The sequence below is a fragment of the Scylla paramamosain genome, chromosome 8, assembly GCF_035594125.1.
Source record: "Scylla paramamosain isolate STU-SP2022 chromosome 8, ASM3559412v1, whole genome shotgun sequence".
Taxonomy (NCBI): Eukaryota; Metazoa; Arthropoda; class Malacostraca; order Decapoda; family Portunidae; genus Scylla; species Scylla paramamosain.
The window spans coordinates 29,152,040-29,177,039 of record NC_087158.1 but is presented as its reverse complement, the minus strand read 5'-3'; the positions used below and the strand labels follow the sequence as shown (position 1 = coordinate 29,177,039).

At 43.7% G+C, this 25,000-nt stretch overlaps 1 long non-coding RNA gene across 4 annotated transcripts in view; it reads right to left on the bottom strand.

The window, feature by feature from the left end:
* The window catches only part of LOC135103114 (uncharacterized), a 94,176-nt gene that overhangs the window by 52,343 nt on the left and 16,833 nt on the right, over positions 1-25,000 (bottom strand). The window contains exon 3 of one of the 4 annotated variants that reach the window (XR_010269927.1): positions 18,590-18,720. The exons of the other annotated variants lie outside the window; for them this stretch is intronic. This is a non-coding gene — a long non-coding RNA (uncharacterized LOC135103114). Of the gene's footprint in view, positions 1-18,589; positions 18,721-25,000 lie in introns of those variants that run through there. 4 annotated transcript variants of the gene reach the window in all.

The window sequence follows — 25,000 nt, the reverse complement described above, 5'->3', positions numbered from 1 at the left end:
AGAGTCTAAAAATATACAACGCCCTTAATTAAAAGATAAGAGAAATAGGGGAGGGAAAAAAAAAATCACAAATACAAATATAAAAACTGACTTTCCTTCTCAATTTCTTAACAATATAGAAAAAAACAGATAAATAAAGTAACAGGAGACAATATAGAAGGAATGTATAGAAAATGAAAAAAAATAAATAAATGGATATAAAAAGAGAAAAAAACACAAACTTAAAAAAAATTACAACAATTCCTCCAAGAAAAAAAAAACTTAAACCAATAAAAAAAAGAAAAGAAAAGAAAAGAACAAATACGAAAAAAAAATTCAACCAAATATCTCTTGCCTGGAGTTCCGCATGGTTTCGTTCACTGCCTCTAAATTTAACTCAGGGAAGCAAATAGTAAAGAAATGACTGGCAATGAACTGAACCGAGCGAGAAGGAGGAGGAGGAGGAGGAGGAGGAGGAGGAGGAGGAGGAGGAGGAGGAGGAGGAGGAGAGAAACTGGATGGAAGAGGAAAACTAAACGGAATGAAATGGAGAGGAATGGAGGAGAGGAAGGCCAGGAGAGAGAAGGAAGAGAAGAAGGAGGAGGAGGAGGAAGAGGAGGAGAAGGATTTGGACAGAAGAGGAATAGTAAAAAGAAGAGAAGAGGAGAGAAAGGATAAGGATAAGGAATGAAGAGAAGAGGCAGAGGAATAAAGAATGAGAGAGGAGGAAAGAGGGGAAGAGGAGGGATAAAAATAAAAATATGAAGATGGAAGAGAAAGAAAAGGAGGAATGAAATGGGGAAAAGAAAGAGGAAGAAGGAGGGGAATAGGAAGAGAGAAAGAAGAGAGGGAGAAAAGAGTGGAGAAAGAAAAAAATAAAGGAAATAAAGAAAGGAGTACGGGAGGGAAGGAGCTGGGAAACACCAATAAAAAGAAGGAGATAATGAGAGAAAAGAAAGAAGAAAAGAAAGAAAGAGATGAAGATAGAAGAACGCCAGTAAAACGAACGAAAGAATGACTGGCAAAAAGGAAATAAAAATATAAAAAAAATCCAGTAAAACTAATTAAAAAAAAAAAAAAAACGGACGAGGATGAAAGGAAGAAATTCAAAACGTTATCAAAATCCATAAAACGCGCCACATACTCAGCCTAACAATCCGGCTATCGCGCAAGTATTCAGGCCCATCTCTACTTCAGGCCAGTTCATCATCATCTTCCTTATCTAAGTCCCTTTTTTTTCTTCTTCTTTTGATATCCTAGAATACTGATAAGATTTTGGTAGTAGTAGTAGTAGTAGTAGTAGTAGTGATGGTGGTGGTGGTGGTGGTGGTGAGCTTTCATCAAGAAGGAAAAAGAAGAGAGATGGAGAGAGAGAGAGAGAGAGAGAGAGAGAGAGAGAGAGAGAGAGAGAGAGAGAGAGAGAGAGAGAGAGAGAGAGGGATGAAAAAGATGATGAGGGAGAAAGAGAGATGAAGGCACGGGTAAAGAAAATGGAAAAGGAAGAACAGGAGGAAAATGGCCATGAGGATGAGGAGGAAGGAGTGAAGAAGCAGGAGAGAAAAAAAGAAATGGAATGCAGAGGAGAAGGAGAAATGTGATGAGGAGAAAAGGTTATGAAAGTCGTGGAAAGGAATGAGAGAGGAGATGAGGAGAAAGAAGAAGAGGATGTGACGGATAAAGGAGATTAAGAAACTGATAGAAATGGGAAAAAAATGCAAGAAAACAGGAAGATGGCGAAGGAGAAGGAAAGAGATGGGAAACATGATAAAAAAAGAATAAGGAGAAGCAAGATGAACGAAGATGAAGATAAAGGACATTGATAAAGAAGAAAAAATGCAGAGAAGGGGAGGAACACGAGAAAGACGACAAGAATGATGAGGAAAAAGAAAAGAGACATGGAGAAAGAAGTAGAAAAATAACAAGAAGGAAAGAAAAAACAGTGAGGAAGAAAACAAACTAACCATGAAAAAAACGAAGAGAAAATTAGGAAAACAAAGAAAAAGACTAAAAAGAAAATAGAACAAAATAACCAAAAACAAACACGAAAAAAATAGATAACGAAAACAAGAAAAGAAAAAAAAACACCAAATTATTAAACAGAACACTAAGAATAGAACGCAACAAATACCTGGTAAGCAAAACAATCCAATAAAACTTAACAACATTCACCACAGGCAGGCCAAGGTGAGGTTAGGTGAGGTTAATTCCAGCTGGCAACACGGAGGATTAAACCACGTGCTCGTAAATCAGCTAAAATATTCTCCGGGGCAAGGAATCTGAGTGGCCAAACCCCACAAATTATAGGTCTTCTCCGGGGCCTCTCCAGCCATTATGGGAATTTATAATAGACTCCCCACCACCACCTCCCCCGACCTTTACCTAATCGGAGAGCAACAGAAAACGTGACTTTAATTAATATGCATACAAATCTGAGATATCCGTGTTTTTTTTTTCTGTTTTTCTTTTTCGTTTTAATTTTCTTAGCGTGAAGGAAGGATGAGGAAGAAGAGAAAGGAGGAAAAGGAGGAGGAGAAGATAATAATAATTTTCTTTTCCTTCAAAATATATGAACACACCTTTCTGTGTGTGTGTGTGTGTGTGTGTGTGTGTGTGTGTGTGTGTGTGTGTGTGTGTGTGTGTTTCTCTGTTTCTCTCTCTCACTCGTTTTTCCATACATTCTCTTTTTCCTCTTCCTCTCTCTTTTTCTCTTCTACCTCCTTCCCTCCCTTCCTGCATACACAGCCCTTGCTTTCCCTCACACACACACACACACACACACACACACACACACACACACACACACACACACACACACACACACGAGAGTACAAAATGCATACAATCTAACGCACAGTATCATTTTTATAACTATTTCACAACAGTCACATAACAGCACTTTCTCTCTCTCTCTCTCTCTCTCTCTCTCTCTCTCTCTCTCTCTCTCTCTCTCTCTCTCTCTCTCTCTCTCTCTCTCTCTCTCTCTCTCTCTCTCTCTCTCTCTCTCTCTCTCTCTCTCTCTCTCTCTCTCTCTCACGAAGGACAATTAAGCAGCCAGCCAAGCACCAGAAGCACGAAGGTGGAGGGAGAAAATTGTAGTTCAAGTGACACTCGTAAAATGGATAAGAAAGATGTACGTGTCTGTTTTTCTTAGCACATTCATTCTCACTTTCTCTCACTGTCTCTGTCTGTCTGTCTGTCAGTCTGTCTGTCTCTTTTCCCTATCCTACAGACTGTCCTTCTCCCTATCCACATATAAACTATCATTCCTTCACATCCTTCTTCCTTATGGCACCCTATCCTTCCTCCTTCAAACACCCTGTCCTCCCTCCTACACAACTTATCCCTCCCTCTCTCTATCTCCCTACAGACACCCTACATCCTACCCCCTTCATCTCACCCTATTCTTCTATCCCCCCACACCCCTCCATCTTCCCTCCTCTTGCCACACACCATATCCCTCTTCCAACACCTTTATCCTATCCTCACCCTCCCCACACACCCTATCCACCATACCTGCCTCACAACCCCACACCCTCGCCGCTTTTGCCATCTCTGTGCAATATTCAGCGGCGCCGAGGCAGCCCCAATGACCAGCGCGGCGCCACCCAGCGCACCCCGCCGGGCGTGGCGTGACGGAGGGTCGTGTGGGCCGCGGCGTGGGGAGCGAAGGTGCCCGGGGCCAAGTTTATGTTCCATGGGCAATTTATACTCCTGGTTCGCTGAGTGTTCTCCGGGTGTAGTTTATGGAGAATCAACACGTCTCGCAGCCCCAAACACCGTGAATTAAGGAATTTTGTCGCCCCGTGTCACTCCATTATTCCGGTAAGTTACTGTTATTTTTTCTTTTCTTTTCTTTTCTTTCTTCACCTTTTTTTTTTTTGTGTGTGTGTGCGCGCGCTCTTACTCTCTCGCTTTCTCTCACCTGAGCTCACCTGCTATCCACATTTTTCTCCTCTTCGTTTTCTATTGTGCGTTATGCTGGTGTGGTGTACAGACGTGTGGTGTGTGTGTGTGTGTGTGTGTGTGTGTGTGTGTGTGTGTGTGTGTGTGTGACTGTATTTCCCAGACTGTCATTCGCCACGGGAACATTAGTGTGACACGGAAGCCCAGTAAAGGGAGGAGGAGGAGGAGGAGGAGGAGGAGGAGGAGGAGGAGGAGGAGGAGGAGGAGGAGGAGGAGGGAGAAGGGGAGTAGCGTGTATTTCCTCCTTGCTTACTTGTTTTTTTATTTTCATTGTTAGTATTTTTGCTTTATTTATTTGCATTTCCATCAAGCGTGTGGCGGCGCAAGGCTGTGTTTTGGTGTCTTGGTCTTGGTCTGGGCTAATACTACGACGTGCTGTGTGCAGTGGTTGGGCTGGGAGTGTGTGTGTGTGTGTGTGTGTGTGTGTGTGTGTGTGTGTTAGCGGCGAGTGGTGAGCTGTGAACATATCAGTAAGGTTTAGTAAGGTAAGAAGTTTATTTCCACTTAACTCTAGTACGATTAGAACTTTATCTTTCTTTAACTCTAGTAAGATCAAAAGTTTGTCTGTATGCGCTGGTGGAGAGTGGTGAGCTGTGAACACATCAGCAAAGTTTAGTAAGGTAACAACTTTTCTCAACTCTACTAAGATCAAAAGTTTATCTGTACACAATTACTAAGATCACAAGCTTATCTTTATTCAACTCTAGTAAAATCAAAAGTTTATCTCTACCCAACTCTAGCAAGATCATAAATTTACCTCCACTCAAATCTATCTAACTCATCAAACCCCAATTTAATTCCCTCAGCTGACACAGAACACAGGCCATATGCTGGACACACAGGTTATCACAGCGCGCCTCCCTGACACCCGTGGGAACCCAAATATCAGGGAAACCCACAGGGGGGAAGGGGAAAAACTGGGTGGGTTGTGTGCCTAGTGACAGAATAGAAGAGAATCTGTAGCTGGTGAAGGAGGAGAAGGTGGAGGAGAAGGAGGAGGAGGAGGAGGAGGGAAGGAGGTGGTAGTATTGTTAGCAGTGGTGATGGAGTGGAAGGAGGAAGAGGAGGAGGAGGAGAAGGAGGTGGAGGAGGACGATAGTGGTAGTAGTGGTGTTATTGTTGTCGTTAAGGATGATTGAGGAGGAGGAGGAGGAGGAGGAGGAGGAGGAGGAGGAGGGGGAGGTAGAATAGGAGGTGTAGTTATTGTTATTCAGGTTAATTTGTGTTTCGTTGCTGCTCCGATATTCTGACGCACACACACAACACAGCCACGTACCTTCCTTCCCCCTTCCTGGCGCGCGACACACACACACACACACACACACACACACACGACAGTGATCCCAACAGCCAACACGAAGGTCATGCAGTGAATTTTATGGTTATACACATTGATTCTCCTCCTCCTCCTCCTCCTCCTCCTCCTCCTCCTCCTCCTCCTCCTCCTCCTCCTCCTCCTCCTCCTCCTCCTCCAGGCCCGTCATGCGTGCACGCCAGGAGTCATGCGCACGGCCCTCAGACACGCAACAGCTTCCTCTCCTGCACGGCGTTGCATGTGCATTCCAACTTGTGCATTCCACTCTGGCTGCTCAAGAATACCTGGCTAGTGTGCATTCCTGCTACTCTTTCCCCCTCCTCTTCCTCTTCTTACTTTCTCCCTCTTCCTCATTTTTCGTCATTGTTTCCCCCGTCTCTCCTCTCTCCTCTCCTCCCTTCCCCTTACTTTCCACTCACAATTCTTGGCCTGTACGTACGCATTCCTCCTCTCCTCTCTTCTCTCCTCTCCTCTCCCTCCTCTCCCTTTCTTTCATGTTATCTTTTATCTTTCTCTCCCCTTCCCTCCACGTTTTCCTTTACTGCTTATCCTCTCCTTTACTTTTCTTACTTCCACTCGGAGTTCTTATTCTCTTTCCTCTTTCACTCTTCCTTTTCACTCTTCCCTTCCGTCTTTCGCCTTATTTCATCCCTTTACTTTCCTTCCTCTCATCCTTCTCTTATGCTCTTTATTCAATAGTCTGCCTTTTCACCTCATCATCACTCGTTATCTCACCCTTTCTTTCCTCCTTACTTTTACTCCCATCTCCCTAACTAGCTTCTCCTTTTTCTCTCTCCTTTTCTCACTCTCCCTTCTTCCCCCTCCCTTGAGACGCAGTGGTGATATTCATGCCAAAAGGAAATGGATACACTTAATCAAGCAGACTGATTGTATGTATGTCCTTGTGACTGATCGAGTAAGTGACTAATCTTACGAGTGACTGGATAACTGACTTTATGACTGGATGACTGGACGACTGACGGAAGATATAATTGTATGGCTGACTGACTGACTGACTGACTGACTGACTGACGGATTGAGTGAGTGACTTGCTGACTGACTGACTGATTGGGCGACTAAATGACTGACGGACTGACTGACTATTAAAGATGGGTGGTAATGCAGTGCGTATGAGAGAGAGAGAGAGAGAGAGAGAGAGAGAGAGAGAGAGAGAGAGAGAGAGAGAGAGAGCCAGCATCTTACAGCGCGTGGCAATGAGGAAGAAACAAACAACTTTGCTCTCAGTCTTGTGCCTCCCCTCTTTCCTCTCCCCTCGCTCTCCTCTCCCCTCTCTTCCCCTCATCAGCACCCCTCACCCCACCTTCCTGCAGCCTCGAGGAAGGTGAGGGGAGGCTACTTCACTTATTATTCCTCCTCCTCCTCCTCCTCCTCCTCCTTCCTCTCTCCCTCCCTTTGCGTGTTTCTTAAGTGATGGTTAGATGATTTAATAACATATAAAACGCACTTGCCTTTCACCTGTGTGTGTGTGTGTGTGTGTGTGTGTGTGTGTGTGTGTGTGTGTGTGTGTGTGTGTGTGTGTGTGTGTGTGATGTGAATAGATTTCTGATAAAAAGAATATTAGAATGAAAATAAAAAAGGGCATCTAATCATATCTTCTCCCTGACTGCCTTCTCTTCCTCCTCCTCCTCCTCCTCCTCTTCTTCTTCCCCCTTCTCCTCCTCCCGCTCATTACCTCCCCTGCCGCGTCACGGGGAGAACAAACAAAAAGGAGGGAAAGCATCTTATTGCCACGTGGATATTAAACTCTCATTATCGTTCTTCCCAAATGCTCACCACGAACGCCCTTTCTTCTTCGTCTTCCTCCTCCTTCTCCTTCTTTTCCTCCTTCTCTCCTTTCTTCATCCCTTCACTGGTTCTATGTTCCTTCAATTCCGTTTTCTTTACCTTTTTACCTCCCACGCCTTCCTCTCCTTCGCTTCCTCCTCCTCCTCCTCCTCCTCCTCCTCCTCCTCCTTAAGTTTGTCTATCTTTCCGGTCCGTGTCTTCCTCCTCTTCCTACTTCCGCTTCCTCTTCCTCTCCACCCTTCTTAATCTTCCTCCTCTCCCTTCTCACTCCTTCGCTGCCTCTTCCTGTATCGCCTCCTCCCTTCCTCTTTCTCCTTTCATTCTTCCTACTCGTCTCCTCATCCTCCTCTTCCTTCGCCTCATCCTACTGTTCCTCTTCTTCCTCCTCCTCCTCTTGGTAAAATAATATTATTTCTTCTATAACTACTATTACTACTATAACTACTACTACTACTATCACCAGTACTGTTCCCGTGTTTCGACTATCTCTCTCTCTCTCTCTCTCTCTCTCTCTCTCTCTCTCTCTCTCTCTCTCTCTCTCTCTCTCTCTCTTCAATGTATCGGTTCTTTCATCAGTTTTTAATAAAGCGACATTTTTTCTCTTTTTTTCCTTTTTTCTTTTTACCTTGAAACTCATTAGAAGTTTGACTAACACAGAATTTCCTTGCATTGCCTTTAATAATAATACGTCGAGGTGTAAGAAAAGCAGTTTCTTCTATTTCTTTTCCTTATTTTCCCTTTAATATTTTCCTCTGCGTTCTCTAGTGTTACGTTAAATAATTTTGTATCGTTTACGTATATTTTTTTTCAGATTTTCTTTTCGTTTTCTTTCTTATTTTTTCAATTTTTTTCATTTTTTTTTTCTTACCACGAGTCGAATTCTTTTCTTCTTTATTTTTCTATTTTCTTTTCTTTATTATTCTCTTGTTGACACGTGCCTAGTTTTCTTTTTTTCTTCAACCCGCCTCTCTCTCTCTCTCTCTCTCTCTCTCTCTCTCTCTCTCTCTCTCTCTCTCTCTCTCTCTCTCTCTCTCTCTCTCTCCTTTAACGCTGCTCATTTTTTGTATTCTTCTCATAACCATTCATGGCTTTCCTTTTCAGCTCCACGTCTTCCTTTTAACTTTTCATCTTATTGAATTCTAAAACTCTCTTCCCCCTCCTCCTCCTCCTCCTCCTCCTCCTCCTCCTCCTCTTCCTCCACTCAGTCTCCCCTTGAGTACGTACGTAATCTCTCTCTCTCTCTCTCTCTCTCTCTCTCTCTCTCTCTCTCTCTCTCTCTCTCTCTCTCTCTCTCTCTCTCTCTCTGTTCCTTCCGTTCGTCCTTCCTTTCTTCCTTTCTACCTTGCTACTTTTTATTCTCTTATCTTTTCTTCCTTCCCATTTTCCTTCCTTCCTTCCTTCCTTTCTTTCTCAGCATTTCTTAGCACCAAAACTATTCCTATTCAAACATCAAAACCCAAAAACTCTCTCTCTCTCTCTCTCTCTCTCTCTCTCTCTCTCTCTCTCTCTCTCTCTCTCTCTCTCTCTCTCTCTCTCTCTCTCTCTCGCAAGGTACGCCAGACCACACGCACGTCCCATCACACGTCCCTCTACCTGTCATCTCACGCGGCCCCAGTGGATGGCAACGCTCCGCCCTGCTCCTGAGACGTTGGGAGTGGCGGTGATCAGCTGAGTGGCGGGGAGGACCAGAGAGAGAGAGAGAGAGAGAGAGAGAGAGAGAGAGAGAGAGGGAGGGAGAGAGAGAGAGAGAATGATACACGGATGCAAAATATGAAGCATCGAACAAGGAAGCTGATGAAAGATATTGATAAGACGAGAAACTGCAATTTCTCTCTCTCTCTCTCCCTCTCTCTCTCTCTGAATAACCCTTTACCAAAATATAACATAAATTTTTGCCGTTGGAGGACGAGAGTGAAAAATAATAATAATTCGCGTCCAATGTATGAAGCAAACTCGAGCGTGAAATTCTGCACAAATATACGTACGTCATCCATTTCGTCGCTTTTCACGGTATATTTTTAAATGCACATTAAAGAGACTATTGGTGCTGCGAGTGAGTCTGGAATACGTGAGAGGATTCGTTCCACAACACACACACACACACACACACACACACACACACACACACACACACACACACACACACACACACACACACACACACACACACACACACATACCGGTTTTGTAAGGCTCAAGGTGATATGCTTTGGTGTTTGTGTGAGTGTTTGGTCTCTCTCTCTCTCTCTCTCTCTCTCTCTCTCTCTCTCTCTCTCTCTCTCTCTCTCTCTCTCTCTCTCTCTCTCTCCTTATTTAATGTGTCGTATTTGGCTAACTGATGAAATTTGCCTTTTTTCTTCTCCTGCTCCCCTTATTTTGTCTCTTATATCATCCAGTTTTGTCTTATTTCCTTTACTTCCATCATGTCTGTAAGCAATCTAGCATATCCTACTATCCTTATCTCCCAAACGCCCTTTAAAAACTATGAAATAATCCCCCTAGAGAAGCACACACCCGCAGTATCTTTCCTTATCACACTCATCACACACTGCTAAGTTACAGAGCCGAGAACTTTCACTGCGGAGAGCAACTTTAATCATGCTGCAACTTTCATCATATCGACTTTTTTTTTTTTTTTCAATGAAACGTGACTTTCTGCGCGGGAGGGACCACGGGAGGAAGGGAAGAGGAAGGAGGAGGGAGTCTAGGCTTGAGGAGCAGGACTAAGCAGGGATTAACAGTGTGTCTTGTACGGGGCGTGTCTCGGCCGAGTATAATGAGGGTTGAGGTTAAGCAAGAGGTGTGGATAACAAAGCATACTAAGTACTGTGAGGTCTAAGTTAATATACAACAAGTAGACATAGAAGTAAGTAGGCACATAAACAGGTAAATAAGAAAACAGATAAATGATTAAGAAAGCATGTAAGTAAATAAACATGTAACTAGTTAAGAAAAAAAGGAATTACTAAATAACTCATGAAAAACCACGAATATAAGTAATAAGTACTCCTCCACAAATTTCAGATAGAAGACAGCACAAGTGAGAGGAGTGACAGGTGGACAAGCAGGTGGCGGAGCAGCAAACAGGTGGCGGAACAGCATGCAGGTGAGGTGAGGTGAGCTAATGTTATGGGGGTGTGTTGGGGGAAGGTAAAGGCGAGTGTCACAGGGGGATCTTTAATCAGATATGGTAATGCCAGGGATTAGCATATAACCACTTGCTTATTGAGAAGATGAAGCGGCCGGTGGGTGGACGGGATAGTTGGGTGTGTTACAGAGAGAGAGAGAGAGAGAGAGAGAGAGAGAGAGAGAGAGAGAGAGAGAGAGAGAGAGAGAGTCACACCCATCCAGTCACCTCACATCCCCGCCCCCACCACACACACACACACACACACACACATACAAACTTCTCAAAATCATAAACAAACGTATAGATAATGCAAAACCAACCCACTAACAAAACAAACAAAAAAAGGGACACTGAACTACACACACACACACACACACACACACACACACACACACACAGAGAGAGAGAGACAGCTACACTAACAAAATAAAGTGTTTGGCTAGGGGGACATAAAGCCACAGTATCTTGAGTCTCTTTATAGGCAAACTCGTCCCCTCTGTAATACCATTAGGTTAAACTTTCCTCCCGAGTTTTGTCCTTCATGATTTCCTGCCTTTCTTTTTAAGCATCGTTCTTCTGGTCTAAGGAGAGCAAACTTTGTGAATATCTTGAATTTTCTTCCGCCTCTTACTTCTCTTACTCCTCCTCCTCCTCCTCCTCCTCCTCCTCCTCCTCCTCCTCCTCCTTCTCCTCCTCGTCCTTCTCGTCCTCCTCGTTCTTCTCGTCCTCTTCTCTTCTCCTCCATCTTGTTAATCGTTTTTCTCCTCCTCCTTCCTCCTTTCTATTCCGCTCTTTCTTGCCTTTTCTTTTCTCCTTCTCTTCTTCTTCTTCCTAGTCCTTCTCCTCCTCCTCCTCCTACTCCTGTTACTATCAATAACAGCCACCACCACTACCACCACCACCACCATCACCCCCACCAACAACAACAACAACCTATAAAATACCTCACATATTTCAACGCTCGTTATTTATTGGGTACGTTCTTGCTAACCGCTGATCTGATTACGGCGATACGTGCTTAATTAACACACCGGCAGGAGGAGGAGGAGGAGGAGGAGGAGGAGGAGGAGGAGGAGGAAGGAGTGGAAGCATACGTTATCTTATCAGCCAGATAACACCTAAGCAGCTCCCATAATGTCAAGTTCCACCATCACGTTGCTGCTGCCACTCTGACTCACTCACTGACTCACTCACACTCACTCACTCACTCACTCACTGCCTGGCTGACTGCATGACCCTCCTGCAGCCAACGAGGTAAAAGAGGCAGGTTGAGATCACCCCCGTCATCATTTCCTTCTTTATCACCAGCATTGAGGCGTTCAGGCAACATGCAGGCTGGCCCGTGATGGAAGGACGCCTCTCCCAGCTGACCGCACGCGTGGAAAAAAAGCGAGAGAGAAAAAATGCGAGGAGGGAATAAATAGCAGGATGATTGTAAGCCCCCCGGATCCCACCAGGTGATAAGGGGTGGGTGCGCGGCTATATACCTCCCAGCCGTGCCCTAATGGACGGTTACAACCCAACAACTCAATGCCACAAATCCACTACTGCCATTACTCACACCAGCTGTAGTCACCTCCGGCCGCCGCTACCACCGCTGCTCTCCTCACACACACACACACACACACACACACCTGCCTCCATTCCCACTGCGGTATGTCTCTTAACGCACATCACTCACAGGACACTTCAGGCCTAATGCACAGTCTGTCCTGCCTTAAAGTCAATTGTTGTCTTAAGGACCATTTTGCTACTTTTAACATAGCATACAATACAGTCTGTCCTAAGTTTGTGTCCTATTTATTTATTTTTTTTTATTATCATTCTTCTACCTAAGTTCCCGAGGCGTGATTCCCTCGTCATAGGTTAAAATGTGTCTTTCCTAATATATTCTTCTCATGTATTCTTATACGTATTTTTTTTTTCCAGTCTTAAAAAATGTTCTTCAAATTTGCATTCTGTTTTGATAACGTTCCGGCTTCCATTTCATTTGTTTATTCATGAAGTTATTCTTATTAGTGCGAGTTATTTTCTTTTTTTTTGGGGGGGGAGTTTATTTATTCTTTTTATTTTTCTCAACTGATCACCCTCAAAACAAAAAAAACACAAAAAACCAACAAAACTAGTTACTCCCTTACCCCGCACCACCAGCACCACCAACACCACCAGCACCACCAGCACACACTCCACACTCCATTTCTCACCCCATATAAACGCTCACGGCTGCCATGGAAGCGGCGACAAATGCATTAATGTGCGGGAACAGTGAATACATGAATAAATGAATGATTAAGGGAATATGGTAATGAGGGTGCATTCATTTTGTCTCCGCTGCGTCTAGTACCACCACCCGCACCTTCCCCGCGCAGTCTGTTCCCGTAACCGTAACAGCACCGCCACTCCCGTCACGCGAAAGGGAAAAACGGTTTGTAATGGTAGAGTTTTGGTTTCCTTCAGGAGTTTCTTTCACATCCAAGGTAGTATTAGGTGAGGTGAGTAGGTGAGTGTGTTGTCCCGTGTCTGTGTGTGTGTGTGTGTGTGTGTGTGTGTGTGTGTGTGTGTGTGTGTGTGTGTGTGTGTGTGAGTAGTGGTGTTTTTGTTCTCCTATTGTTTGTTTTCTGATGTTCTCTAGTAATATACGACGGTCTCTCTCTCTCTCTCTCTCTCTCTCTCTCTCTCTCTCTCTCTCTCTCTCTCTCTCTCTCTCTCTCTTTTCCAGATTTCAATACACAATCCCGTTACTATTTTTCTTTTATTGCTTTCCTCATTTCCTCAACCATCAAATTATCATCAGTTAACGCAGCGTCTATTTTTCTCATTTTCTTCCACATACGAGTGTAATATTTTCTCTTAACTCGGTAATTCTTATATCTTTTTCCCACAGACCCTAAATTTACCTGTTATTTGCACTTCCCACACTTCCTCTCTTCCTTCCTTCCTTCCTTCCTTCCTTTTCTCCTTCCTTACTTCTTTTCTTCCTAGGTATCATTTCACGGTCACTACACACACACACACACACACACACACACACACACATACATACACTACAGCTTTCTTTGACTCTTATTCTACTTAACTTACTTGAAAATTATGTATGTGATCTGTTATCTAGTTTGTAATCCTCGTCTGTGTCTGTCTGTTACTGTAAATCTCTCTCTCTCTCTCTCTCTCTCTCTCTCTCTCTCTCTCTCTCTCTCTCTCTCTCTCTCTCTCTCTCTCTCTCCAGATGTCTAATTGATGCTCAAACAATCTTATCAATGATAGTTCCTCCCCTCTCTCTCTTTTTCTCTCCTTTCTCTCACACTATGTCACGGGACGCCGGTTACTCTCTCTCTCTCTCTCTCTCTCTCTCTCTCTCTCTCTCTCTCTCTCTCTCTCTCTCTCTCTCTCTCTCTCTCTCTCTCTCAGCACGCAGTCAACGAGCGGCGGTCGGGAAACTGTAAATGAAAATAGTGTCAGAGAGAGAGAGAGAGAGAGAGAGAGAGAGAGAGAGAGAGAGAGAGAGAGAGAGAGAGAGAGAGAAAGAGAGGTGGAGAGTAGCTGGCTGTTTTCAATGGTGCGATATATCTCTCCTCTGTGTCACCCAAATTATAAATTGTTACTTTCACAAACCACTGAGGCGATTCGAGGGGTCTGTTTGTCTATCTGTGTGTGTGTGTGTGTGTGTGTGTGTGTGTGTGTGTGTGTGTGTGTGTGTGTGTGTGTGTGTGTGTGTGTGTGTGTGTAAGAGCTTGTTTGCCTCTTGCTGGTATCATACTCTCTCTCTCTCTCTCTCTCTCTCTCTCTCTCTCTCTCTCTCTCTCTCTCTCTCTCTCTCGCTAACTAAAAAGATATTACAAATAAAAGATGTGAGATAGTGTTTGTGTCACTGATAAGAGTTAAGAGTGACAGGGAGAGGGAAGAGAAGCGAAGGAGGAGGAAGAGGAGAAGGAGGAGAAGGAGGAGGAGGAGGAGGAGGAGGAGGAGGAGGGTTGATAATGATATACAAGCCTACAAATATTATAAAGCATACGTACACTCACTCTCTCTCTCTCTCTCTCTCTCTCTCTCTCTCTCTCTCTCTCTCTCTCTCTCTCTAGTTCCTTTCAATATTTTCAGATTTTAATGGGAAATTTCTTATTTATTCACCTCCAGAATCATTATATTATTTAAAATCAGCATGAAAAATCTCTCTCTCTCTCTCTCTCTCTCTCTCTCTCTCTCTCTCTCTCTCTCTCTCTCTCTCTCTCTCTCTCTGACCCTCTACCTCCACCAATCATCATGCCATCTATATTCCCTTTCACCTTGAGCTAAATTAATGCAACCCTTATCAATATTTCTCATCCTTTCGTTGCCACCCCCGAAGCCCAAGCCCGCACCTCCCTTGGCACCCCCAACCTCGAAGGATAACCATCACATAATTCTTTAACCCACCTAGAGTCACCACAACCACCTCCTGAACCACTTTCATTCTCTAGAACCCATTAATGTCACTCCCTACACGTTGCCTTCTAAGACTTCTACAAGCACAGTACCTTCATCCTCCTCTCTACCTCCCTTCCCTTTACTCCTTGCTTCCCTGCTCTCCTTCCTCCTCCTTCCAAGCCCCGTTCCTGAGGCGCGAACAAGTGCCTCAATTAACCCCCTGCCATCTGCCCCTACGCCTTCCCTCTGCCTAGGTGTTGTGTCTAAATAGGATTACGTTTCAAGGCGCGCCGTCAGGAGTCCCCCACGAGGTGTGGATTAACTGGAAACATTGCAACGACTCAGGTGAGATTTATCAGCTGGGCGGGGTACGGGAGGCGAGAGAGAGAGAGAGAGAGAGAGAGAGAGAGAGAGAGAGACACACACACACACACACACACACACACACACACACACACACACACACACACACACACTAACAAACAGACATGCACAGTTATGCAGACGAGGTGAGCAAAATTAAGGAGTAAACAAGCGAGAAATGTGAGATAAATGATGAAGGGAGAAGAGGAAGGAGGAAGGAGGAAAGATAATGATGAGGACTTGAGATGGCATGATTAATGAAGCGAAGATAAGAAGAAAAATGTGGGAAATAAAAACATGAGGGGAATAGATAACTAGCGAGAGAGAGAGAGAGAGAGAGAGAGAGAGAGAGAGAGAGAGAGAGAGAGAGAGAGAGAGAGAGAGAGAGAGAGAGGGAGAGAGAATATAACATGATACTAAAGGAAACTATTGAATGATAAAAAGGAGAAAGAATAGATAATAGATCAAGATAAAAAAATGACAATGAAAAATAGAAACACTTAAAAGGAAGAGAAGAGAATCAATCAAAGAGACAGAACACAAAAAAGAGAAAAAGATTAAAAAAAGAGACAAGAAAACAAATATAAAAAGAACCGAAAGAAAACAAATAAATAAACAGCAATAAAAGAGAAAAAGAAAGAGACTTAAGAGAACATAACGAATGAATAAAAAAAGACAGAAAGAAAAGAAAAAAAAAACGACTAGAAGAAAATAATAAAAGAAGAGAGCACAGGCAAACCTTCCAACCGTCACCACCACCACGACCACCACCACCACCACCACCTCAGCACCACATGGCGAGGCGGTGACGAGGGTCAGGTGTCTGGACTCCCTGCCACACCTGAATGAATAGGTTGATAAGGTGAACACGGGGCTGGGCTGACGGTAGACGCTCAGGAGAGATGTTAAGTGATGAACCAGAGAGAGAGAGAGAGAGAGAGAGAGAGAGAGAGAGAGAGAGAGAGAGAGAGAGAGAGAGGGTGTGGAGGTTTGTTATATTGGAAAGTAGGGCTGCGGTTGATGTGTGTGTGTGTGCGTGGGTGTGTGAGGTTCTGCTTAGTTTCGCAAGGTAGCGGTGATGGTGGTTGTGGTCGTGGTGGTGGTGGTGGTGGTGGTGGTGGTGGTGGTGGTGGTGGCTTCGACAAACACGTCTTAAACAGTTTATTCACGGCAGGTAAACAGTGTATAAAGGACGCTGTGTTGCCTGGTGTGGTGGTGAGACCTCTCTCTCTCTCTCTCTCTCTCTCTCTCTCTCTCTCTCTCTCTCTCTCTCTCTCTCTCTCTCTCTCTCTCTCTCTCTCTCTCTCTCTCTCTCTGTGTGTGTGTGTGTGTGTGTGTGTGTGTGTGTGTGTGTGTGTGTATGTGTGTCTGACCTCTTTCCACCTACATCCCATTATGAATAGCCACACACACACACACACACACACACACACACACACACACACACACACACACACACACACACACACAAAGGGGGACGCAAAATGGACTAACTGAGTTTCATCTTCACAGTGGAGGAGAAATTCCCAGGTAAAGGTAATTAGATCGCCCGTAAAACACAATCTGCATACATTTACAAGTTTAAGGTGAAGTGAGTGAGTGCTGCGGTGTGTGTGTGTGTGTGTGTGTGTGTGTGTGTGTGTGTGTGTGTGTGTGTGTGTAGAAACTCATGGAAATAACTTAGGGGATTTTTTTTAGCTTTTTTTTATGATTGTGTTTTTTTTTTCTCTCTCTTCTGGCCATTTTTGCTTTCACTTCGACACTGTAAGAGGAGAAGGAAGTGTTGGTTGGAGGAGGAGGAGGAGGAGGAGGAGGAGGAAGAGGAGGAGGAACAAAACAAACGGAAACTTGTGACAACACCAGTATAAAAAAGACGAAAGAAAATACTTGCAGAAGAAAACAAGAGGAGGAAGAGGAGGAGGAGAAGGAGGAGGAGGCAAAGAAAAAGAGGAGGAGGAGGCAAAGAAAAAGAGGAGGAGGAGGAGGAGGAGGAGGAGGCAAAGAAGAAGAGGAAGAAGATTGAACAATAACAACAACATTACCATACCCACCACTACAACCACCACCACCACCACCAACACCAAACAAACAACAACAAACAAACAAAAACACACAAAAACAAATCAGTTTCAGTTCAACCCAACAAAAATAAAAAACAAGCAAAACTAAACAAAAAAAAAGAGGAAGAAAGAGAAGAAGAAAGAGAAAACGACAGAGAACGAGACAGAGACAGAGAGAGAGGGAGAGAGGAACGAAAAGGCAATGAGGAGGAGGAGGAGGAGGAGGAGGAAGGAACAATACTCTTAACTAAAGCTACACGTACCATCCTCTCCCTTCCCCCCCTCCCTTGTCACCCATTTTTTGTGTCCATTCACCTAAAGTTGGAAGGTAAAAATGATTCTTCTCTCATCATCCATTTCTCAACAGTTTCTGAGGAAGAGGGAAGTGGCCACGAAGAAGAAGAAGAGAAAGAATAAAAAAGGAGGAGGAAGAGAAGGAGCAGGAGGAGGTAGTGTAGCTGAGGAATTAAGTGAAGGAGTTGAATGGAAGAATAAAGAGGGAACGAAGGAGAACTTGAAAGGAGAGGGGAAAGTGAAAAGAAGATGTAGAGATAAGGAGGATTAAATAGAGCAAGGAAGAGACGACAAAGGGGAGGGAAGTGAAGGGAGAGAAAGAGAAGAGAAGAGAAGAGAAGAGAAGTGAAGGAAAAAAGAAGAGAAGGGGAAGGGATATATAGATATAATAATAACAGCTATGTGTAAGGGATAGGAAAGGAAGGGATTTGAAGGCAGAAAAATAAAATAACAGAATAATGAAGAAGAGAAAGGACGAAAAAAACTGGGGAGATGACAAATTATAAAAGCTTGGGACTTTATGACTGAGGGAGCTTACAGAAGACAAAGGGAAATACTGGGGGAGAGAGAGTAAGAAGACAGCTGTAAGATTCAATGAGAAAACTGGGGAGATAAAACAATACCTAGGAACTTAATAAGAAATATGGGGAGGCAAAAATAAATGAAGAGCTGGTACAGAACAGAGTAAAGGCAAGACTGGAGAGAAAATGGGTTCGGGGAATCAAGGGGGAAAAGGATCTGAGGAAGGAACCGATAAAATTATAGATGGAAAATTGTTAAGGAATATGGTAAGGAAAAACAAGAGGGTTAAGGATGAAATAAACCAAGAGTAGACTGGTGTTAATAGGCTGGGGAGTAATGAGGAGGTCTGAGGAAGGAACACATACTCTCTCCCTCCCCAGACATTACACTCAGCTCATGGGGAAGGAAGTGGGGCGCTATTCACCCACAGAATGCTCCAACTTTGCTCATTGTGGTCATCATATTGTGGTGGTCATCATGTGTGTGTGTGTGTGTGTGTGTGTGTGTGTGTGTGTGTGTGTGTGTGTGTGTGATAGGGTAGGGCTGTACTTTCAAAACTTTTTCCCTACCTCTGTTTCTCACCTCTCACTTACACACACACACACACACACACACACACACACACACACACACACCTTTACCTAAGAATTAAGACACGATCCCCAAATTTTACACCTGCCAATTACTACAGAGGTAATGAGAGAGAGAGAGAGAGAGAGAGAGAGAGAGAGAGAGAGAGAGAGAGAGAGAGAGAGAGAGAGAGAGAGACGACTATACCTTACTGAGCACACAACCACCACCTTCACAACCTCCTTACCTTCCTCCCTCCGTCCCTTTTTAGATTACCCGAAGGTGCGCCGGCAGGAAGAAGGCGAACCATTTACCTGTAGAAGAAAAAGAGGATTTTAGACAAGACAAAAGATAAACATGAGAAAACTCGTATAAATGTAAGAGAATTATTATATTTGGGTTGTTTTCGATGTGATTTAATTTTGTACTTCTTATGTTTGTTGTTATTACTTTTACTACTACTACTACTACTACTACTACTACTACTACTACTACTACTACTACTATTATTATTATTGTCATTATTATGTTACACTAAACGACATGACAGCTATTCATTATTTACTCTCTCTCTCTCTCTCTCTCTCTCTCTCTCTCTCTCTCTCTCTCTCTCTCTCTCTCTCTCTCTCTCTCTCTCTCTCACCCTCCATCACCGCCTCTGTATCACTGCCGGCGGTGGACAATGCTATCCCAAAGAGGAAAATACTTCCAGTCACACTATCATAATTGAATCCTTTCCTATCTCAGGCTCATCTCTATCCTCTCTCTCTCTCTCTCTCTCTCTCTCTCTCTCTCTCTCTCTCTCTCTCTCTCTCTCTCTCTCTCTCTCTCTCTCCTGTCCATCTCCCAACTCCCCTCTCACAACTCTTCCCAGACCACTGCCTCTTTCGTTCCTTGGTACTCTCACTGTCTGTTCTCTGTCTGTCTTTCTGTTTTCTTCCGTGTATTGATCTCTGTTGCTGTCTGTTTACCTGTATTTATTTTTGTCTGTGTGTCTGTTTCTATCATTCTCCCTTTTTCTTTTCTTCTTCTATTTCTGTCTTCAATAGTCGCTAATTTCAAACTATTTCTCTCTTATTCTCTTCCTCCTCACTTATTTATTTATTTTTCTTAAATCTCAAATACTTTCTACATTCTCTCTCTCTCTCTCAACCCAACCCCGTCTCTCCTCCTCTCACTTTAATATCCAGCACCCACCTTCTCCTCTCTTTCCTTCCCCCTTCCATCGCTATCAAAATCTGCCAGTTTCTCTTCCACCCTTTGTGTCTCTTTTCCTCTCTGCTCTGAAATTTCCTGGTTCCTCTTCCTCACTTAAATATCCGTCACTCTCTTGTATCACGCATCCATCCCTGCCTGTATATTTACTTCCTCTCTCTCTCTCTCTCTCTCTCTCTCTCTCTCTCTCTCTCTCTCTCTCTCTCTCTCTCTCTCTCTCTCTCTCTGGGAGTACACGAAATTCACGCTTCTTTAAATTTAGACAAAAACCATCCCAGTCTTGCATTGTTACGTGAGAGAGAGAGAGAGAGAGAGAGAGAGAGAGAGAGAGAGAGAGAGAGAGAGAGAGAGAGAGAGAGAGAGAGAGAGAGAGAGAGAGAGAGAGAGAGAGAGAGAGAGAGAGAGAGAGAGAGAGAGAGAGAGAGAGAGAGAGAGAGGTTGTTGGCCGAACCGCACATCTCTCTCTCCATCTGTCGCGCCACTTGTACTCTATGCCTGTCTGTCTGTCTGTCTGTCTTTGAGCACCTGTCTGTCCGTGTGCCTGTAGCTGTTACCTAGCCTGTCATTAAGGTAGTTCCCGCAGGTTGCCGCCCACGAGGTCCCGGTCACTTAGCATACCTACCTACGCATGTGACAAATTGACCTGTACGAGTGTGTGGTGGGTGGAATGAGAGAGGGAGAGAGAGAGAGAGTACAAAGAGAGAAAGTACATAGAGAGTACACAAGCAAACATAACAATCATTAAAAAAAATCAAGTCCAGAATTCAGACAAACCTTACGATCAAGTAAAAAATAAACATAGATATTACAAGAAAAATAACAGAGAAACCTGATCATTATTCCCTCCAGAAAAATCACAGGAATATCGAGAATGCAATTTACGTTTATCACAGTGAACGTCTGACCTATATTCCCTCCCATAAAGAAAGAAGAGAAATGGGAAACACGAAGGCGGAAAAAGGTGACGAGAAAGGTACAAAGCGACGCCAGGAAGTAGACAAGTCAGGCTGAAAAAGAAGGGGATGAAAAAAAAAAAAAGAAAACGGACCTGGGGATGAATGAGGGAAGGGAGGGAAGGGAGGAAAGGGAGAATGTTTATCTGCAGCTTCTCGTCCCCGCCCATTTCTTCAATCCCCTCTCAGAAAAATGGAGGGAAATGACGAAAACCTATTGAATTCTTTAATTGTTTGTATATTAATGATGACAAACTTCTGAGTAACTCTAATTGATCTTACTGAGCAGAAATTACACTATAGACTCAAAAATTTCTTACCTACTTCATCACTTTGCTTTAACTCCTTCACTGATATTTAGATTAGCACATCGTCACTTAATCATAAACCATTCTAAGATACTTCCCTTTCTTTTACAACCATCTCTAAACATTATGCTTGGTAGACAATGCTAAATCTGCTCTTTCAACTCCCTTTTGATTTTGCATAGTGCTTTCAATGTCGTGAAATACTGTAAATCATAGTAACAATATCAACACTAATTTCGTTCCGCAGCCACCTCTAAACATTATGCTGGCTGGAAAGTGGTAAACCTTCTCTTGTAATCTCTTTTTCTCAGTACTTAGATGCTTAGAAGGATTTTGTACAATGGCTAATATTATGATGTATTACACGTCTCAGAGAAGATTAACCCTCTTACTGCCATTGTCCTCCTTAGTTACCACTATAAAAATACTTGAGAGACTTAACAGAACAAAAACGGCGGAATATGAATTTAGTTCCCTGCACCACAACGTTTTATCAAGACCAAAGAGAAACCACAGTAATCTAATCATTAAACCGAACCACAAACAAAAAGAAAGAATTAGACGAAATAAACTAAATACATAACAAAAACATATAAAATAAACACAAGAGTACAGAAGAGACATACGTGAACAGATGGAAAGCAGAGATACACGTGTAGAAAGAAATGCAGGAAGGAAACACAAAGAGGAGATATGAGATGTATATAATCAGGTGAAGAGCAAAACAGGAAGAGAATCCACAACCTTTGCCTTTCGTGTCCCCTCCAACCTGACATATTGTAAAGAAAACGGAATGCATATGTTGGTCCATTGTTGTGACATAATGTAGCGGTTTGCCTGCTGATTATGTAGCAGAGAGAGAGAGAGAGAGAGAGAGAGAGAGAGAGAGAGAGAGAGAGAGAGAGAGAGAGTCCAACTAACAGGCATATGAACATAAAACAAAACTTATTCGAATAATACAAATCAAACAAATTGTAGCTTTAATAAAATTTCTGGAAAAACGCAGCGACAATGGGAGAAAAACTAAAACATAGATCAGGATGAGGAAAATAATAGTAGGAATAATAATAATAACCTTCTATTATCTTAACAGAGCTCACTGAACATAATCACGTGATCTGCAATTTTTTTTTCTTTTTTTTCAGGCACTCAGTTCCAATTACACAAAACTGGAAGAAGAGGATGGTTTTATTTTTCCACCGTCTCGTCTTCTTTCTTTTCTTTATTTATTTATTCATTTCTTTTTTTTTTTTTTTTTTTTTTTTCGTTTTCCCTGAGAATTTTGCGGTTTCGTGTTTGCCTCTTCTTCCTGGCGCGGGTCATGTCAATGCGATACTGATGACTGTGGTCTGTGTGGTAAATAAATTCCCGCTTTCCGTCCATTGGTTCAAGTCACTGTTAGAAAATTTGGAATCTCTTCTTCAAATTCTCTTCTTTCTTTAAATGTTAGTCCTTCCTTCTTGTAAATTTCTTTCTCTTCCTCCATTTTTTTTTCTTTTGGGTTACTGTAGCGAGTGTATGGTATAAATTTCTTATTCCTGTTTATTTTTAGGGATCCTTTCAAATTTCCGTCTTTTTTCTTGCAAATTTGTCTTTTTCCTAATTTTTTTCATATTTTTTTCCTATTTCTTTGTGACTGCACAAACAAATTTCCGCTTCCTGTCTATTGGCTAATGTTACTATGCTGGTTTCTATTTCCTTTGCTTTTCATTTAAGGTTTATTGCATTTTCTACAACTAGATTTCCTTCACCATTCCTTCCCAGTCTTATTCTGGTTTCCTTTCTCTTTCTCTTAAGTTGAATTCACTTCCTGCAATAAAAGTTTCCTCCATTCTTTTAAATCTTGTTCTGTGTTGTATTTCTTTACCGTTTGTTTAAGTTAAATATATTTCCTGCAGCAAAATTTTCTTATTTTCTCTTAAATGTCGTTCTTACTCCTATTCTCTTTACTTTTCTTTTATTCAATTTATTTCTACAACAAAATCAGAACCGGCGAATTGTTTCCGCTTAAATGCATCCGTAACAAACATGGGAGCCTCGGAGTGGGAGTTGAGTCACAGGGAAGGAAGACACTAAGCACTGCAGACGCCTTTCCCAGCGCTGATGTCCGCGATTCTAATCTTAATTTGTGTTCGCCGTTTCTATCCACAACGGTGCGCGGCGCTGCTTCCCATCCCAGCAGCTTCCGCCGCGACTCCCACCCTGATACTGTTACCGCTTTCCCCGTCTGCTCCTGCTACAGTACTCGCCATCTTTGCTTCCTTTTCCTTCCCTCTGGCCGCTGCTCTGTGGGTGTTGCCTCTATTTGTCCCTCCAATACTCGTCCTCTTCGCTTCCTGCTCACGGTGTCTCTTCCCTCTCCTCTCTCTCTCTCCTTTCCTCTGGCCGCGTCCTCTGTCCCTCCAGTTCCCCCAGCTCCCGTCCCAGTCCCTATTGCAGCACTGTCTGATAACGAGTCCCGCCCCAGCCCAGCAAAGCACCCGCCTGTTGTGTAACGTTAGTGACGACAGCTGTCCCAATATTGCACCTGACGATTCCCTTTCCTGCCAGCACAAGAGCGTTTCCAGGCCCGCCGCTGTCCTGCCGCCTCTGTCTCCTTGTCCTCGCTCTCCCCAGCCTCGCGTTCCCGGGTTTCCACTGTGGACGCGAGGTGTAATTGATGGAAAGACACGTAGGGTGACTGTTTCAATGGTTATCTTCCCCTATAGCGCAGCGAGAGGTGTCTGGAACGGTGATACGCTGAGGAAACAAGTATCATTTGTGTTCCGCAAGACCCGTGGTGCTACTGAAGGTGGTTTGATGGCTCTTCCTGCTGCCTTTATAGATATCGTTTGTGACTTCTGTTATTCGCAGCGTTGTACTTATGGGTTCTTGCTGGTTATCGTGTTTTCTTGAAGGTTAGTCAATTGTGTTTCTATGGTCATTACTTTAAATTATCTTCCCTGTTTACTTGTTTCTTCATTTCTTTTCTCTTCTTTCCTTCTTTACGTTGATATATTAACGCCTTTTCCCTTTTTTTGGGGGTCATCGGCAACCTCCTTCACACACCCAAAAGAAACAAAGTAAAGAAAACAGTCAAAGGTAAGACCCAAACACGATTTTTGTCCACGGAACCAAGTGTCGTGTCGAGGCAGCGGAGGAGAAATCCCTTTGTGACAGCCCGCCTCGCCCGCCTCATCCCTTGCAATACTCAATGCTGGCTCCCTCATCCCTTGTCCTCCTCCACCTCCCGGAACCCCTCACGTCCTGATGCCTGACTCGATGACAATGCCCGCCAACAAATCCGCCGCAGTGCCAACTCGCGCAGAGCCACCAGTTTGATTTCCAGAAGCTGATGGTCCGTCCCTCCTGCAGGTATTCAAGCATGACAACACACGTCCCTGACTCCCCGCATCGCCACCACCACAACCACGTCCACATCAGGAACCGCCGCACGTCTATCCGCTGGGTTTTGAATTCCATGCGTCTTGGCGGTACGCGGGTGGCTTGGCTGGGCTGTAGTGGGTTATAGTGGGTTGTAGTGGGTTGTGGGTGGCTTGGCGTGGCTTGGTGGTTAGTGGTGAGTGGTAAGCTTCAGCAGGGAGTTATATCTACAGCTTAATTGAGTAGAATAGCGAAATAATGGCGGATAACTGGAATTTTTGCAACACCCGCTACTTGTTACAGAGGACATTAGTGTATCTGTAATGTAACGAGGTGGGGTTTTTTTTCCTAAGTACAAATTGCATCTCTCTCTCTCTCTCTCTCTCTCTCTCTCTCTCTCTCTCTCTCTCTCTCTCTCTCTCTCTCTCTCTCTCTCTCTCTCTCTCTCTCTCTCTCTCTCTGGAAACGAAGGCACGTCAGCCATTCCTCTTGAAAGAAAATGCCTTTGTTCTGCTTTGTCCAGAGAGAGAGAGAGAGAGAGAGAGAGAGAGAGAGAGAGAGTGTGTGTGTGTGTGTGTGTGTGTGTGTGTGTGTGTGTGTGTGTGTGTGTGTTTCAAATCAGTGCAGTTAGAGAAAATAAACCAAACCATAATAAAATAATTAAATACTGGTTATAAAATGGAGTAGTACTAATAAGAGAGAGAGAGAGAGAGAGAGAGAGAGAGAGAGAGAGAGAGAGAGAGAGAGAGAGAGAG